General features: G+C 37.4%; 1 protein-coding gene across 2 annotated transcripts in view; it reads left to right on the forward strand.

The window, feature by feature from the left end:
• stx8 (syntaxin 8) overlaps window positions 1-12,514 on the forward strand; it is a 192,335-nt gene that overhangs the window by 46,821 nt on the left and 133,000 nt on the right. The window lies entirely within an intron of this gene.

Raw genomic sequence — 12,514 nt, forward strand, 5'->3', positions numbered from 1 at the left:
AAGAGAGAATAACTGGGGTAGTCAGATCAGATTTCTGAAAATCTGTGCCAACCAGTTGGCGGGAGCATTCAAGGACATTTTCAACCACTCACCGCTATGGTCGGAAGTTCCCACTTGCTTCAAAAAGGCAACAATTACACTAGTGCCTAAAGGCTGATTTATACTTGTATACCGTGTATCCTATGCCGTAGGGTGATGTGCACCTCCCCAGAAAAGTAACTCACGCGTCACGGACGCAGACCACAAGAACTGTGATTGGTCCGCTTGGTAGCCTCACATTTCTGGTTGCTTCTTCTCCGCCATGTCTGTACACAGATGCGAAATAGATTAACCAAATTGTCAAATCTACCTGCTGACATGCGAAAATGTTTGAAGTGCATTTCCTCGTCCATGTCTCTCACGAAGAAACTCAACACAGTGGCATAGAAACTCCACCGCCAACTAGCATTTTGATGCACACCAATGCATGCTCGCTATGGCGTAGAGCGATGCAGAAGTGAAAATCAGGGCTATGGCGTAGGCTGCGATGTAGCCCATACACACAAGCATAAATCAGCCTTAAGAAGAAGAATGGGAGCTGCCTCAATTACTATCACCTGGTAGCACTCATATCTACAATGAAGAATGCTTTGAGAGTTTGGTCATGACTAGACTGAACTCCTGCCTCAGCAAAGACCTGGACCCATTGCAATTTGCCTATTGCAACAATAGGTCAACGACAGATGCAATTTCAATGACTCTTCACAGACCACCTGGTCAATACAAATACCTATGTCAGGATGCTGTTCATCAACGATAGCTCAGCATTTAATACCATCATTCCTACAATCCTGATTGAGAAGTTGCAGAACCTGGGCCTTTGGACCTCCCTCGGCAATTGGACCCTCAACCTCCTAACTGGAAGACCACAGTCTGTGCGGATTGCTGATAATATCTCCTCCTCGCTGACGATCAACACTGGTTCACTTCAGTGTGCTTAGCCCACTGCTCTACTGTCTCTATACCCATTACTGTTTGGTTAGGCATAGCTGAAATACCATCTATAAATTTGCTGATGATACAACCATTGTTGGTAGAATCTCAGATGGGGACGAGAAGGCGAACAGGAGTGAGGTATGCCAACTAATGGAATGGGGCCGCAGCAACAGTGTCAGTAAGACGGAAGAGCTGATTGTGGACTTCTGGAAGAGTAAGACAAAGGAACACATACCAATCCTTATAGAGGGATCAGAAGTGGAGAGAATGAATAATTTCAAGTTCTTGGATGTCAAGATCTCTGAGGACCTTATCTGGTGCCAACATATTGCTGCAGCTATAAAGAAGTCAAGACAGCGACTATACTTCATTAGGAGCTTAAAGAGATTTGGTATGTCAACAAATACACTCAAAAACTTCTATAGATGTACTGTGGAGAGCATTCTGACAGGCTGCATCACTGTCTGGTTTGCGGGGGGTGGGGGAGGCTACTACACAGGACCGAAAGAAACTGCAGAGGGTTGTAAATTTAGTCGGGGTTCCATCTTGGGTACCAGCTTACAAAGTACCCAGGACATCTTCAAGGAGCAGTGTCTCAGAAAGGCAGCGTCCATTATCAAGGACCTCCAGCATCCAGGGTATGCCCTTTTCTCACTGTTACCATCAGGTAGAAGGTACAGGAAACCTGAAGGCTCACACTCAGCGATTCAGGATCAACTTCTACCTCTCTGCCATCCAATTTCTAAATGGACATTAAACCCTTGAACACTACTTCACTTTTTTAATATATATTATTTTTGGTTTTTTGCATGATTTTAATCTATTAAATATACTTATACTGTAATTGAATTACTTATTATCATTTTATTGTTTTCTTCTATATTATGTATTGCATTGAATTGCTTCTTCTATGTTAACAAATTTCATGACAGATACAGGTGATAATAAACCTGATTCTGATTCTAATATAACCTAAAAATCATGATTAGGCCTCAATAAACTTTTATAAAGTGGAGATGTTTTCCTCTATGTGTTCAACTTGTAGCTATAATTTGATGCAGGCTGCCGTTGTGCTATCGGCAATAAATAATCAGCTTCAAGGAAAAGTAAAGTATGTCTGTACTCTTCACATAATGCTTTGAGATTTTCACCTTTTTGTGATCATGGAATAGAAATATGTATTTTTTAGAAGAAGCTGTGTGGGAAATAAAATGATACATTAATGAACTTTTTTGAACTTTTCTGTTACAGTATATATTTAGACTTTGCATCAATCAATATAAGCAGCAATTAGAATATATATCTAGAGGCATTGTAAGCTTTGTGTATGTGTTTTCTGCTGTATATTTTATTAGGCAAATTTAAAACTCTTAGTCTGAGCAGAACCCCTGAATTTGATGTGCAAGTTCAGTAAAAGCCTCGAAAATGTTCAAGATTGTTAGCGGGCAAGCGCGATGAATATAATGAAAGCCAGGCATTTGCATGTATAAGACTCTAATTGACATAGCCAGACATTTGCAAATGCCAAATCCATTGAGACACTGCATGTAGAGATTAACTTTCAGGAAATAAATGAGTTGGTTTAGAATCTGGCAGGATCTTTGTTTCCTAGTATGATGTCATTGTTGATCCACAAACACCCAGGGCTGGTGAACGGCGTCAATTTAACAATAAACCTGATTTTATTCTGTTCTTGAAATTTCATATTGACAAGCTTCATTAACCTGTTTATTGTGTTCTATTGGGGGGGGGAGCAAAAGCTTCATCAGCTGTTAATTATTGTTTTGTTGCTGAGCAACGGGCCATCTGTATTTTTCCTAATATTTGTGAGTAATGAGGTAGCTTGCAAAGAAAATTTTGAAGATCTGTGCCAAAGCTGGTTTAAGAACTTCTCATGCTTCATTAAAGCAGATGTAAAATTAGATTCATATAATTATTAAAAAATACGAGCTATTTCCTTTTCAGTAAAGTTTCCATGGAACCATATTGCTTGGTTACATGATTTACTATATGGAAAGCATTAGTTATTCAAACAATACATTGGAAGTTGGATTTTGTGCTGAGATTATATGAGTCCATTTTCTGTTTTTCCAATGTATATAAGTTAGTTTTAGGACTGCAGACTGAACAGTTCATCTTTTGCTTTTTTTAAAAACTGCGGACAGAATATTCCAGAGATTAATCTCTTGCCTGTGCTTTTAGGGTGACATAAGTGAAAGTTAATCAAACTCTTTCTTTTGTAAACTGTTTGTAAATTAAGAGACCTTAGTAGCTGAGAATGCAGCTTCCTTTCATTTTTGCATTAAATTGTCTCATTAAGTAGTACAAAGTCACTTGTAGAGGGCTGTTCCTCATACATCAAAGTTAAAAAATGTCAAGTTATTCCTTATTCTGTTAGTAGCCTACGTTGCTATGAAAGATATTCTGGTTTCCTTGAGTATATCAGCTGTTATTTGCGGGTTTTGTAGCATTTGGATCTGAGTTGATGTTTGCTTCACCTGATGCCAACGGAGAGAGGAAATGCATCCAGGGAATTGGATTTGAATCCAGGCATGTGAAGTGAAAATCCAGTTTCCAATTCAGCACACCAGACTGCTTCCCTTAAATGTGCAGTGTAGCAAAATTCAGAAGAAAATATTCCGATAACGTAAAATGAGTCATAAGAGTCATACAGTGCGGAAACAGGCGCTTTGGTCTGTTGAGCTTGTGCCAACCTTTAAGTATTCCTTGCCATCATTCTGCATAATCCTTTTTTCATTCTTCCCACTTTCTTGTCAGCTGCCCCCACATTTCTGCTTACAGTAATAGGCCTATCCGGCCCGATTAGCATACTAACCTAGAATGTGGGAGGGAACCAGAGCAGCCAGAGAAGACCCACAAGGTCATAGGGAGAGCATGCAAACTCCGTAGAGGCAGCAGCAGGATTGAACCCGGGTCACTGGTGCTGTAATGGCATTATGCTAACTGCTACACTACCGAGCTGCCCTACCATTGTCACTCATTCACCCAATAGGATCAATTCACACTGGCCAATTATCCTACCGACTAGTGTGTCTTTGGGATGTGGGAGGAGGTGGAGCACCTGGAATAAATCTGTACAGTCATAGTGACAATATGCAAACTCCATAGCACTGGAGGTCAGCATTGAACCCAAATCACTGGAGGTGGGAGGCTTTTGAATTTAATTTGCTGCTTAAGTAATGCAAGTTTTGAACTTTTACCATTATTGTAGACGGAAGTTGCTTTGAACTTGTACATTTCACTGTTTGGTTCTGTGTTGTCTTGAATGTGTATCCTATCAAACCTAAAGTTTCTGTTTGTATTTATATTTCATTCGATTACTTGTTAAAGCTCTCTATGATATATACTGTATGAAACTTTCTGAAATGAAATTGGGAAGTTGAAGTTACGTTTTTCATTTTGTTCTCTATTAACTAACTATTGCAGTTAGGTTTAATTCCATTTACTGAATTAAAATCTGCTAATTTCCAATGTTAGTAATACAGCAGCCACTGATGGAAAGAAAAGTCATTTTAATCATGGTTAAGCACCCTTAACTATGAAATGAACACTCTTTAGATGGGAACATTTTGGAAATTTTTCTTTTTATGCACATACCTATATAAAATTATGATATGAAAGTTCATTTGAAACCATATTTAAAAATCAGCAATAACTATATCCATCTTTCTACCTCTGTTGACTTGTATGCCCTTTAAGCCTCATGTGTAATGCAAAATGTTCTTCATAATTCCAGAGTAAACTGGATTTATTGGCCTGATTTTCACTTATGGAAAAGCATGTGTTGCCTGTCGTGCCTTTCCAATTAAAATAGTTGCTTAATAACTGGCAGTAGATGCTCATTTGTTGCCACTTTTTATTAAAAGGCCCATGGGGTTTCAGTTGTTATTTCTCATGTTGAATAATCCATGTATTAGCTGCCAGAGTTCTTGCCGCATTCTTACTGAGAACCTTGGGACACTTGTAGATTTAGTATGTTTCAGATTTAATAGGGGGTGGAATATAGTGTTTTACATTTTCTGACATGATGCTTTTAATACTAGGGCACTTAGGCTGCCATTTAGTGACTTTGCATTTATCTTAAATCACCGAGTGACTTCTGGTTTCGAATATAGCTTGGTGTTGTATTGTGTGAAATATCTCTTAATATCATAGAAATTAATGGTATAGAAGGGCACCATTCAGACCATCCTATTCGTGTCAGCATAAAAGGGTTTTTGAGTAATTCCAATTACCAACCTTTAGACTGTACAGTGCCTATAAAAAGTATTCATTCCCCCCTTGGAAGTTTACATGTTTTATCGCTTTACAACATTGAATCACAGTGGATTTAATTTGGCTTTTTTGACACTGATCAACAGACTCTTTAGTGTCAAAGTAAAAACAGATCTACAAAATGTTCTAAATTAATTACAAATATAAAACACATAATAATTGATTGTATTCGTTGATTGATTAATTGATTCATCCCTTTAATATGAAAAACCAAATAATTGCTGGTGCAGCCAATTGGTTTTAGAAGTCACATAATTAGTTTAATGGAGATCACCTGTGCACAGTCAAGGTGTTTTGATTGATTGTGGGTAAAAATAGACTTGCATCTGGAAGGTCCAACTGCTGGTGAGTCAGTATCGTGGCAAAAACTACACCATGAAGACAAAAGAACACTCTAAGCAACTCCATGAAAAAGTTATTGAAAAGGACAATTCAGGAGATAGATTCAAGAAAATCTATAAATCACTGAACAGCCCTTGGACAGCAGTTAAGCCAATTATAAGAAATAGAAAAGCTGTAAATCTGCCTAAAGCAGACTGTTTTCCAAAACTGAGTGACTGTGCAAGAAGGGGTCTAGTGAGGGAGGCCACCAAGAGACCTCTGACAACTCTAGAGGAGTTACAAGCTCCAGTAGCTGAAATGGGAGTGACTGCACTGTTGTCTGGGTGCTTCACCAGTTGTAGCTTTATGGGAGGGTGACAAAGAGAAAGCCACTGGTGAAAAAACTGATATGAAATCTCAGCTATTTTGCCAGAAGGCATGTGGGAGACTCTGAAGTCAGCTGGAAGAAGATTCGATGGTTTTATGAAACCAAAACTGAGCTTTTTCGCCATCAGACTAAACACAATGTTTGGCAGAAGCCAAACTCTGCACATCAAGAAAAACCCACCATTCCTACCGTGAAGCATGGTGGTGACTACATCATGCTGTGGGGATGTTTCATTGCAGCAGGTCCTGGAAGACTCGTGAAGGTAGAGGGTAAAATTAATGCTGCAAGCTACAGGGAAATCCTGGAGGAAATCCTAATGCAGTCTACAAGAGAGCTGTGACTTGGGAGGAGATTTGTTTTCCAGCAGGACAATGATCCCAAGCATAGAGCCAAAGCTACGCAGGAATGGTTTAAAAATAACAGTTAATGTCCTGGAGTCCAGACTTCAATCCAATTGAGAATTTGTGGCTGGACTTGAAAAGGGCTGTTCACTCATGATCCCCATGCAATCTGATAGAACTTGAGCAGTTTTGTAAAGAAGAATGGGGAAAAATTGCAGAGTCCAGATGTGCAAAGCTGATGGAAACCTATCCACACAGACTCAAGGCTGTAATTGCTGGCAAAGGTGCATCTACTAAATACTGACTTGAAGTGGGTGAGTAATTACACAATCAATTATTTTGTGTTTAATAATTGTAGTAAATTTAGCCCAATTTATAGAATTTGCTTTCACTTTGACTCTAAAGGATCTTTTCTGTTGATCAGTAATGAAAAAGCCAAATTAAATCCACTGTGAGATTCAATGTTGTAAAGCAATAAAACATGAAAACTTCCAAGGGGAGTAAATACCTTTTATAGACACTGCCTATCTACATGACAATATTTTGTCCTTTTGAGGTGGAAGAGTTTGATTAGTTTTACTCTTTAAAATTTCAGATATCATCGTATTAATATTCGCTGAGCCATCCTCTGTAAATGAATGTAGCTATTCCCTAGTTTATCAGTTTGATACCTTTAGTGCACAGTCCAGACCTGCAGCTTAAAATCTAACCTAGATATTGAAAAGTAACTGGTTCTGAGACCTTTCAGAAAAGATCACTGTCATTTATTCTAATATGGTTTATTTGATCTTGCTTTGCAGGTAAGCATTTGAAATCTCTAGATTTCCACTCTACCAATTATCGTGGAACAAAGCTACTTAAATAGTTTTCAAGGCGGACTGTATAGGAGATATATTTTGGAACTAATACAAGCAATGCTATTAATTTTGGGGATTATGCATTATTCTTTGTGAGGTGGTTTACTTTTAATTTCAACTGCTTGTTGCTTGTTCGGAATCAAATGCTTATTCTAAAATGTTGACATATTCTCCACTAATGTCCTCATGGAATTATGCCCATCTTCCTTCAGATGTTACTTTCACTGTTTCAGCTGTAGATCTTGTCCATGTGATAAGTTACTTTGAATAATAGGTGAGCGCTGTCCTTTAGTAAGACAGTTTCATTCTGATGCAGGATCTCAGTCTAAAATACTGACTATCCTTCTGCCTCCACAGATGCTACATGACCCGCTGAGTCCCTCCGGCAATTTATGTATTGTTCTTGATTACAGCATTTCTAGTTTCTTAAGTCTCCAATTTCATTTCATTCTCACTTTCATTTTCAAGCTGATTTTTGTCAGTATGTTACCTATTCTAGATATGACATGATCATGAACTTGCCTTTCAAATATGTATTTATCCCATATATGTTATTTTAATAGAATATTTTACTTGCTAAGCATTTCTTTATTGAGTTTTTGGAAATTTTATTGTGGCTCTATAATGGTATGAACCTCAGTTACACTTATTCAACTCTTTTGTTTTCTTCTCTTCTTTCATATGTATAGAGTCATTCATCATGAATACATTCCTTTTGGCCCACCATTGCAATGCTGACTGGTGGGTACCAATTTCTTTTATTCCCATCTTCCAGCACTTAGCCTAAAGCATTCTTTGTCCTAGCAATTCAGATGCTTCTCTGAAGACTTCTTAAATGCTTTTATTGATTTTGCTTTTACCAATCTCTCAGGAAGCATATTGCAGATACTCACAATTCTTTGGCAGAAAAAGATCCCTCTCTAAATCTATAAGCATTGGCCTAAATCTATGTCCTCTAGTTTAATCTGATATGGGGAAGTGTTTCCTGCAGTCTACTTGATGATACTACCTCTAATGTTATATACCTCAATTATGTCCCCTCGTAACATCTACCTCTGCTGGGGAAGCAAACCTAGCTTCTCCATTCTCTTCTAATGACTGAAATGCTCTATCCTTGGCAATATCCTGGTGAATATTCCTTTTACTCTCTCCACTGTAGCCATATCTTTCCTATAGTGTGGTGATCAGAGCTGCACATGTATTTCACCTGAGGTCTAACTAATGTTTTGTGAGGTTAGAGCATAATCTCCCTGCTCTTGTATTCAGATGTGCCTGTATCACATGCCATGTTATCTGCTTGCACTGCTTACATTCGTACCTATTAGTATCATTCTGTCAGCACGTGTGAGAGAAAATAATTTGCAATGCTACAGGAAATAAGGAGATGGGGAATAGGTCTAAAGGAATTGCTCTTTTTGGAGCTGTTATCAGCTCCTTGGGCTGGATTGCTTCTTTCGCTGTGATAAGATGATGGTTCAAGTATTCACAATTCTAAGCTTTTAAGTCCAAAGGATAATGCTGTGTGGTACAATTTTTGTACCATATACACTATATCATGCAGAGAATGAAATCTAGTGATAATCATATACAGTCGGCTCTCCTTATCCACGAATTCTGCATCCGCGAATTCAACCAACCGCGAATCGTGAAAACCCAAAAGTGCTCTTCCAGCACTTCTTGTTGGAGCACTTACAGACTTTTTTTTTCTTGTCATTATTCCCTAAACAATGCAGTATAACAAGTATTTTACATAGCATTTACATTGTATTAGGTATTATAAGTAATCTAGAGATGATTTAAAGTATACGGGAGGATGTGCGTGGGTTATCGTGGACCAGGATCGAAAAAAATCTGAAGTTCTCTTACTAAGTAAGTCAGACAGGTATATCCGGTATTATTTAGCGTCAGTTAGTCAAACATTTGTCTTAGTATTTAGTATATATTTTACCTTTCTGTGCATATAAAATACAATAACATATGTTTTGGCGCCGGGCTCGGGATCCATTCCCGAGTGCGATCTAGTGACAGACCGCTTTCAAGTGCGCTCTCCATCTGTGGTGGTTTGATGTGGAGGATCGAAAACTCAAAACCCCAAAACCCAATAATTAAATCACTGCGTTGCTTAGTAATAATTGTAGCTTTCATTGGGGCAGGGCCTTTCTCACTTTATCCTTTAAAATTGTTCCGATCGTTGACTGACATAGCCTAATGCTTTTCCAGTCACCAATGGCGTTTCACCTCTTTCTGATTGCTTTATTATTTCCATTTTATTTTCAATCGTGATTATTTTCGTGAACAGAAACACTATACATTCAGAGCTCTGGCGCCAGGTCCTAATGTCCACCTCATTGAGATAGGTCTGGGGTTCCACTGGGTCCTAAGAGCCACCGCATTGCGACAGGTTGAATAAGGGACTTGAGCATCTGTGAATTTTGGTATCCACGAGGAGTCCCAGAACCAATCCCTCACGGATAAGGAAGGCCGACTGTATTATGACCGTGTACTTTAAGTATACGTTTTGCCACAACTTTGAAGCTCTGAAAGAACAAGCACTGAAATGTGTGTGAATACTTCATGTCAATACTTTTATACTATTATGTGGTGCCTTATTACCTACAATGATATATTCTCACATTTATCCCAAGAGATAATTTGTATTTATAGTGATTTTTTTACAAACTCTGTATATTGTCATTGCTTTTGCCAGAGTATATTTTGGCAGCAATGTGCAATTGTCTAGTTAAATGTGGCCGCAAAATGTGTATTTAGACAGAATAACATCTTGGCTAACTGTCTGCGTCTGGGAGGTGAAAGCCCTAGGGCTGAATGACCAGACCATGGGAATTGGCCATGAAGCATAATTTCAACTATTTCTTTGATGAGAATTATTGCACATTTTATGGCTTAATTGCATAATAAAGTGGATGCAAAAAACTTCGAGTATGGAGCTTTGGAATTGAAGCTGGATTTTTCTTTACTATACATTCTTGAATCATCCTTTTAATCAGGTCAGTAAAAAGCTTTGTTAACTTTGTGGTCGTCTATCAGAGCAAATATTTTATGCCGATGATTTGTCAAATCTTTTAAATATAACTACATAACGGGGAAAGAATAACTCATTTGGGATGAGCTTTGCAACAGCTGTTTCCAATTGAGACAACGTGCACAATAAAAAGTCAGTTCAATATGTAATTTACAGTAATCATATAATAGTAAATGGTTTAGCAACTGTGTGTCACTACTGAATCATAAAATGTGTAATCTTTCATAATATGATTGATTTTAACATCTAAATTACATAGTTAGTAAAATATGCTGTAACAACTCTTTTAGCATGGGAATTAGAAGCCCTGTTATTTAACACATTACACTGGTTTTTGGTTTGTACATTTGTCATTTCTACATTAAATATATAGTACTTGTCAAATTTAAACAGCTTACTATTTGATGTTTTTTAACTGTTATGAACTATTTATGTACTTTATTTTGACCAGACACAGTTGTTTATCTTGTACAGTTGATTTTACATTTGATTCGTCAAGATTTAAGTTCAAAGTGCTTTTGTTAATTATTGCACATGTGATTATTATAATGCAATGGGGTCATGCGTGGATAACTAACAGAATGTTACAAATGTTTTGGCTAAGAGCAACCATGAATCCCACTAAATATAACAGATCTATACTCAAGATTCAGATTTCTATACTTATCCATGCATCAATGCTGAAGAAATCCTTGGGGCTATTGAAATAATTATGCATTCTCAGTGGGCTCCCTACTTTTATGTTGAAATTTGATGCATTAATTCAGATTTTCAAAGGCATGCAAGTAAGCAAGTTAGCTTCATTATGCAAATGACGTGCAAGGATCTTTCAGCTGTGCATGCTTTCTGTTTTTTTCCATCCTTGATTATAAAGTAAGGTTTTTGTATTTAAATATCCATATGGACTTTGCACAGAAATGTCAGGAATTCCATGCAAACCTGTCAACATTTTCTATGTACCTGTCTGTGTTTTCTGCATGAACCTGGGAGTCCCAAAATTACTGACAGTTTTGCCATTTGAGAGGATTCCTTCCGTAATCTAGCTTGGGAACATGAAGCTGCAACTGTTCTCTCTCATTTATAGTGGGAAATCTGCTGAAGCAACTTGCACTAGGCTATTCCTGACACAGGACTGATTTCAGGCAAGGCGAAGAGTAACAAGGAACAAATTTCAGGAGAAATGTTTTTAACATTTTCGTGTTTTACTTTTAATTTTTAAATCATTTGAATAATTTTTGATTGTTTTTATAGTTTCTAAATTATTCCAAAAGCCAGAAAAATCCAGTGTTTGTCAGTTATCTGGGTTCAGCTTTGTTGGTCATTAAAGCTTTTTTCAAGTGACTTGTGGATCCCTGTCTACCTCCCAGAAAATTGTTTCTGAACTTTATTAACATTAGTTTTTTTTCTTCTAACAAAACTTATAATTTCCAAACTAATTGTGCTGCAGAATCATAGAGTTAAATAGCATGGAAACAGACTATTCTACCCATCTTGTCCATGCTGAGTATAGCGCCTATCTAAGCTAGTCCCATTTGCCTGAATTTGCCTCTTAAGTTTTCCTATCCATTTATCTGTCCAAATGTCTCTTAAAGATTATCTGCCTTTTCCACTACCTCTGGCAGCTCGTACCCATGATTATCTGTGTGGAAAAACCTGTAAGTAGAACAGAAACTTTAAAATGTTGCTCTTTCCCCTCATTAAGAGTCAAATTCATTCTCTTAATTTTACTTTACCAACGATTCAGTGAGGGTTGTGTGTGAAGGTCTCAACTTGTCTCAGATTCTTGGCTTTAAAACTTGTCATCCTTGATTCTGTGAATTGTGAACAGTTGTGAGTTTGAGCCAGTGCAGGTTATTTAATTTCATAGTGTGTCGAGGTACTGTTCATACAACTCTACTGATAGAAATAAAAATAGAAAATGCTGTAAGTAGGTCAGGCAGCATCCACGGAGAGAGAAACAGTTAATGTTTCAAGTTGATCTACTATCTGTTATGTGATAGAATACTTAAGATTAGCATTTTCTGCTCAGTAAATTTAATTTAATCATTTGAAACAAGGGATGTTAAGTACTTTAATTTGTCTCCATTGCAAGTGAGTTAGGAAATTCTACTTGTTTTGCTGGATATTGTTCCGTTATACAATCTATAAAAAATGCAATAAACCTTGGGGGCAAAAGATATTGGAGACCAGCGAGAAGGATAGAGGGAAATTTCACATTAATTCAATTATCAAAAACAATATTTAATTCTGAAGTCAGTTAATTGTCCACCTGTGTTTTGCTAACAGTTGAAAA

Source organism: Hypanus sabinus, chromosome 23, assembly GCF_030144855.1.
Source record: "Hypanus sabinus isolate sHypSab1 chromosome 23, sHypSab1.hap1, whole genome shotgun sequence".
Lineage (NCBI taxonomy): Eukaryota > Metazoa > Chordata > Chondrichthyes > Myliobatiformes > Dasyatidae > Hypanus > Hypanus sabinus.